At 43.9% G+C, this 7,196-nt stretch overlaps 1 pseudogene; it reads left to right on the top strand.

The window, feature by feature from the left end:
• The first annotated feature begins 6,511 nt into the window (after positions 1-6,511).
• Positions 6,512-6,986, top strand: LOC101724923 (mitochondrial import inner membrane translocase subunit Tim9 pseudogene; annotated as a pseudogene).
• Positions 6,987-7,196: the final 210 nt, after the last annotated feature.

Below are 7,196 nucleotides of genomic sequence, written 5' to 3'. Positions count from 1 at the left end.
CAGGACTTTCCGTCACATTTCAGTAAATAGTAGAGATTTTGCTTTCTTATAATTTCATTTCCATCTCTCTCTATCTCTACTTCCTTTATTTTGTCTAAGACTTTGTTCCAATAGAATATTATTTGGCCATAAAAAGGAATAAAATGCAGATACATGCTATAACATGGAGGAAACTCGTTCACGTTTTGTTTGTCCATTCATCAGTTGCTAGACCTTCTGGCTGTTATGAATAATGCTGCTATGACCCTCCATATACAAATCTTTATGTGAACATATTTTCTGGAGTATATTCCTCGGGGTAGAATTGTTTGGTCATATGGTTGTATGTTTGAATTTTGAGATTCTGTCAAACTGTTTTCCAAACACCTGTACCAGTTTACAAACCCATCAGCAATGAATGAGGGTTTCAATTTCTTTACATCTTTGCCAACACTTGTTTTTGTTTATAGGCATATTAATAGTTTCAAAGTGATAGCTCATTGTGGTTTTGATTTACATTTTCCTAGTGACTGATGCAGTTCCTGGCTTACTTTCAATTTCTGAAATGCAGCATATTCTCTCTTGCTACAGCATCTTTGCCTGTGTAGTTCCTCTTCCCAATCTCTTTGTCTATAACTCAGTTCTTCCTTTTTCTCTCTTTATACAGACAGAAGTTGTCATTTCCTGAAGGAGACATTCTCTACTGTCTTAGGTCAAATCCACAGATTCTAAGGTCTCACAGGACCATGTAATTCTCATTCATAACATTTACCACAATTACACATTATCTTTAAAAACTTTTGTTTTTAATGGTATGATTATATAATAATCATACAATTTATGGGCTATACATTATTTAATGATAAAATTAGGGTAACTTCGGGTCGGGGATTTAGCTCAGTGGTTCTGGGGCCTGCCTCGCAAGTGCAAGGTCCCAAGTTCAATCCCCGGTACCAAAAAAAAAAAAAATAGGGTAACTAGCATATCCATTACCTCAAAAATGTATTGTTTCTTTGTGCTTAAATGTTCAAAATCCTCTTCTCTAGAGTGTGTGTGTGAGATTAGTGACTCTTTTCCTAGCAGATTGTAAGTTTCATGAAGGCAGGGAACCTGTTTATATTCTAGCTAATAAATATCTTCTGCATGAATGAAAGAACATACAGATTAATTATGGTTTCTAGAAATAGTTTTAATAAGTAAAGAAATTCAATGCCATTATGTACTCCTGTGGGATTTCTTAGAAGACAATTTGGGGACACACATTCTCCCTGGATGTGAAGAATGATATACTTTGGTGAGGTGGAAAAGATAAATGGGAGAAGCAAGTGCGCAGAGAGGAGTGTGTGTAGGTATGAAGTGCAGATGCTTCTGATCAGATATTTTTTAGACTTTATTCATTATAAAGTAATGGCTATGATTTTGGACAACTTGTGGAAATCATCTCATTTGTCTTTCAAACTCATTTCCTTATGAATCAATTTCTCTAAATTACTAACATGAAAATTCCGTTCCTCTGGAGTGCATTGGCCCTTCTGCTCACCATTTTTACATCCCCATATAGGCACTTTCTGACAAGACTTGGGCTTCCTAAAAACGAAAGAGTTCTTAACAACCCTTATCCACTGACACAGATCTCTCCATTGGTCATTCCTATGTGAAGCCTGAGATTCTTATCCATTTCAGTTGAATGCATTTGCTAAGCATTAGATGACATTTATTTATACAAATGAAAGCTCAAATTTCAGGAAAATCTAATCTAACATCCTCTAGCATTTATCAGTTGAAGTGACCCATGCTGGAGAGTAGCACGCATTCCGTAGCACTCTGACACCCAGTGGGGTAATGCATTGTATCCTGCAAAGGAAGAGGGTGACTAGCACCCCAAACACATCAACAAACAACGACATCCTGAAGCATAACAACCACAGCCAAGATTGTCCCCACCTTACCTGCAGTAAAGCATAGCCTTGGGCAATAAAGATGGAAAACAGCAGTACTAAAGAAAACATACCTGTTAAAGGGTTTTTACTAAGTTGCTAGAGGTGTGACTCCTTTGCCTTCTGCCTGTTAGTCAACTCTTCATGGTTGAAGCCTAGAGGCTTCATGACAGGAGATGGACATGCCACAGACAGAAGTGGCCCTTGTACCCTGGAGGTCACGGCGGATGGTGCATGTGAAGGAATGCGCGCCCTTTCTGCGTCTTTGTTCCTGTGGACACGGTCCACTGGCAGATCCTGTTACACTAAGATCTGAGGGTGTAGATAACCCAAACATAATCCAGGCATATGGACACTGTTTTCCTGATGCAGCGTTCTGAATCCAAAGTGCACCTTCCTCCAAAAGACAAACAAGACTTTGGCTTTTTCCTGGATGGAAAGCTCTATTTCTATCTCTCTTGTATTTTCTCTCTTCTTTCCAATCTCTCTGTTGCTCGCTGTCTCTTTGTTGGTCCCAATGTCTTTCTCTCAGTTTCTACATCTCTCTCCTTATGTCTTGATCCACTAAATATGTATTCCTTCAGATGGGCATGTGTTTATCTCATAGACATAGTGAATACATTATCTATACATATAGTTGGCTATTTCATATATATATGTGTGTGTATATATATATATATATATGTTATATAGAATGGGAATATAAGTGAAACTCCATCCAATCTGGAGTGAGTGGGCACACATAAATCACTTTATCTACATTTGCGAGGAAGACAATACTACCCTAGTTGAAAATAGTGTAAAGATGACTTGGGATTTACAGTTACTTGTCTGAATGGACTCTCCTCTCAACTGGGCCTCAGTCACCCCACTGCCAACTTGGGTCATCTGTGCCAACTCTGGAGGTTCACTGGGACTTCAGCTTTGGAACCTTTCCCTGATGCTGCCTGGTATTTATTATTAGTTTTGCATTGTGGATTTTGTCCTATTCTCTACCTGCTCAACTGGACTGGTTCTTCATACCTGCCTGGCTCCCAGGTCTAGCTTTCCCTGGGGTGCTAACCCTGACACAGATCAGGCAGGTATTCCTAGGGCTCTAGGGGTTCCCAGGAGGCTCCTTCTGTCACTTCCTTGGGCCATCTGTCCCCACGGACCCACTTAGTCCTCTAGCTATAGATTGCGATAACATAGAGCCCTGCAGAAAGTGTGTATGGAGCCAGGTGTGGTGATGCACACCTGTAATCCCAGCAGTGGGGGTGGGGGGCTGAGGCAGGAGGATCATTGTAAGTTGGAGGTGAGTCTGGGTTACTAATGAATTCAAGACCAGCCTGACTACACGGTAAGACCTTGTCTCAAAAAATAGTGTACAAGGGTATCACTGCCTGTGTTCTCAAGACCAGGCTTCAGAATCCTCTAGAGGCCAAAGAAGGATGCTCCAGTCTGGCATGATCCCCGTGGCCTCCTCCCTTCCAGCAGCTGAGGGAGCTCATGTAGGAGCACATAATCCAAGACACCTGGTTCTGCTGGCATTCCTGCTTCCCTAACCCTGCAACAGCTGCTCCGAGAGGAACTCACCTGTAGCTCAAAAGCATTGTGGGGCTTTGTCTTGCGGGTGCAATTACATGAGGACATATGGACCTCCAAGCCTCGAAGGGGTAACATGATGTGCCCTGCATTTGGGATGAAATTAAATAGGACCCTTCTTTCTGACTGGCAAGCCTCCCTCTGTTAGAGGACTGTCTGAGCCTTCTGAAAGCACCTTTAATGGGGCACATATTTGGGGCTGTGTTCCATGTGAATTGGCCTCAACTTGATGACAACTTTGTCCGAAGATAGAGGATTTGGCCAGCTGTACCATGTAGTTTCAGAATGGGATGATCAAATCTTAGGACTTAGTTTTTGGACAGACTGGAATGAGTTCCTCCTCCTCTCCCTTAACCTAACTTCTGACCAGGCTCTTGCTCCCTGAGTGACAATGGTGTGAGGTGGAGGTTGTTCTTACCAAGGTGGTGCCCGTCATTTGGCACTGCCCAGGCCCTGCTCCACGCGCACCAGCCAAGCTTAGAGGGCATATTCTGGGCTCAGACATGTGGACGCCAGTCTCTCCTCCCCCGTTTCCATTGTATGCAAGTCACTCTACCTCTGTTTCTGTATCTATAAAGTGGGAATGATGATAGCAGACAGTAGATAGGTAGCAGTATTTGTATTACATGGAACAGAGCAGGGCTTGGCACACAGAAGCCTAAAAAATATTAGCCACTGCTAGCACCATCATCACTATGACAGCTCTCCTGGGTCACCCTGAGTCCCAATGTGTGACATAGCTCAGTGGTCCAGACCCTCTAAATCTGTCCATCTTTTGTAAACTGCAGTGGCAGTCAAGTAAACTCCAAGAAGACCCGTGTTAATATCCTACATATGCTTGCTTACCTTGGCACGCAGGAGGGAATATTCACAAAATAGCAGCAGTTATGCCATTTATTACTGCTGCCGCTAGACACTGTACCCTGTGCCTCCTGTGCCGTGGAGGCTCTGGCAATGAACCAGCATCTAATGCATTTTATAGAGTTTCAGGAGGAGCTGTGGTGTGCAAAGGCAAGATGTGAGGAATGAGCTCTAGCCCTGGGCTTTCAGAACACCATCCAGGAACAAAGGACTGCCCTACTTCTCCTCCCAGTGTTTACATGCCAAGTCATTGAGGCAACTGCTTGAGGGCCTTTCACGTAAATAGTGGCCACCAGAAGTTGTCCCGTCTTTCATTCCTCTCAAATGGAGCAGTGTTTGAGCCAGCAAGACCAGATTTCCACCTAAGCCCTGGTGACTTGTCCCAATGACTTTGCACAGGGTATGAGGTGTGCTACGCAGAAAATGTTGGCCTTACAGTGATACCAATATCAGCTTGTGTCCGGCTCTTTGGAAGACGGAAACCCAAAGGAGCCATCGCTGAAATCCTCCTCCCATGTTTGAAGACTTTAACCTTATCATCAATCTAACTTGATTAGCTCTTTGATCCATGGGGTAAGGGCAGAAGGGAACCTGAACCGGTAGAGCACCTGACATGGCAGAATGTGTGAGCATTGCCCGTGTGAACCCACTGTCTCTGACTCCAAAGCTTAGAACTCTGCACCACACCTCACTGCCTTTTTCTGACTGCACAGTGGATCTGGGCACTTGAAGGAGTCGTTTAACTTATGACGCTGTGGCCCTTGGACTGGCCTTTGTCAGGAAGGTGGAATGCAGCCATAGGAGATGGCAAAAGGTGGGACATTTTAGGCAGCCATTGGTGGGACACTGAGAGCGTGTCCGGGGTGCATGCGTGTGAGTCACGCAGGAGCCCACAGGACGTAGCTGCCCCGCTGGGGTGCAATGGGCTGTGTAGTTTGTGGACTGAAAACAGGTGTGGAATGGAAATACCCAGCTAGTCGTGGTTGTGCTGTACAGATGGATTTCAGGCCATGTGTTTTTTTCATGCTTTTTCAATTTCTCTCCCTGTGTGACCTGCAGGTCCTTTGGCTTTGGCTGTGAAATAGCTCATGGTGTCTCACACTGTCCCTTGTGTCACTGTCAGCATGCTGCATGTGCTTTCCCACTGCAGCCTCATCCCTCACCCCTGATTGCCACCACACAGCCCCCTGTGGTCCACTGCTCCTTGGCTACTCCCACTTGCTGTGTGACGGACACAACTGCGTGGGCCCCATAGTGCAGCTCTTTTATTCTTGCCTGTGGTGCCTCCCCCACAGTGCATCTGCACATCTAAGGCTGAGCCTGGTGACTTCAGTGCCTATCATGTGCCTGGCCTCTGTTCTAGGTCTGGGACACCATGAAGATGGCAGGACCTAAGTCTGGCTCTCACAGAGTTCATGCGGCAATGGAGACTGTCCATCAATCAATCAATCAACAAACATAAAAATGTGATTTCAGATGATGATAAATGCTGTGAAGCACATAATGTTAGAAAGTTGATGGTCAAAGCAAATACTTTTGAGGGAAGGAATGTCAGCCTCACATATCTACTCTTTGCCTGAAGAAGGTAGCTTTAATAAAAATATAATTCAAGGGCCAGGGATTTAGCTCAGTGGTTTCACTGCCTGCTGTGCAAGCGCAAGGACCCGAGTTTGGTCCCTGGTAACCCCCACCAAAAAAAAATTCAATCCAGCTATTCCCCTCCTAGGGATCTTACTGAAAGAGTTAAAGATGTCATATTACAGTGATACATGCAGACCCATGTTTACAGTAGCACTACTCATAGTAGCTAAATCTTGGAAGCAGTGTACATGTCCATCAACAGATGAATGGATAAAGAAAAGGTGGTATTTACACGCAGTGGTGCCCTACTCTGCCATAAAGAAGGATAAACTTGAGTCGTGTAAGAAAATGGATATGCTTTGATATCAGAATATTAAATAAAATAAATCAGATACTTAAGCTTAAATATCACATGGTTTCTCTTATATGAGAAAATCAAAATATAAATAAATTAAAGAGCAAAATAAAAGAGCTATAGGTTCTCTGCCATTCTCCAGCCAAGGCGCCCGCTTTAACCCCGACAGGCCGACAGTCGTGGAAGTCCCCCCAGCCTCATATGGACAAAAGCCAGTGACTGAGTAGAAATCAGGCCTCACTGGAACCCCGAGCAGAGGGTGGACAACTGCTTCTCAGGAACTCAGGAAACTCATGTGTCAGAAAAGGTGACTCATAAATAAACCAAAAGAATATGGCTGCACAGATATCAGAATCTGATCCGATAAAACAGTTTAGGGAATTCCTGGGAACCTACAATAAACTTACAGAAACCTGCTTTTTGGACTGTGTGAAAGACTTCACAACAAGAGAAGAAAAATCTGAAGAGATCACCTGTTCAGAACATAGCTTACAGAAATATTTAAAAATGACACAAAGAATATCCATGAGATTTCAGGAATACCATATTCAGCAGAATGAGGCCCTGGCAGTCAAAGTGGGACTTCTTGGCCAGCCCCGATAGAGAAGTCCCAATGGCTGAACTCTGGGTGTAGGCTGCCATGGCTCTTGCACTGGGAAAGAGGACTCATCAGGTGGAATCCCTGGAAGTGGTGGGCACCATGTTGAACCATCTGTCATGACTCTTTGGAGAGTGGAAACCACTGGGAAAACAAAATTGCTGCTCACCAGGAATAATCAAAATAGAGGATCTTATTGTTCAGTGAAAATAATAAGGTGCAACATTAAGGTTGAGGCCTTAAGATTCAGTAGCTTGGTAACTTAATTAGAAAAATAAGCCACTGTTTCTTCAACTGTGAC

This window comes from Heterocephalus glaber, unplaced genomic scaffold, assembly GCF_053883595.1.
Source record: "Heterocephalus glaber isolate CG9 unplaced genomic scaffold, H.glaber_assembly_v1.0 deba00001504, whole genome shotgun sequence".
NCBI lineage: Eukaryota > Metazoa > Chordata > Mammalia > Rodentia > Bathyergidae > Heterocephalus > Heterocephalus glaber.
Note: the sequence above shows the minus strand (reverse complement) of the source record. Positions and strands in the feature narration are given on the sequence as shown.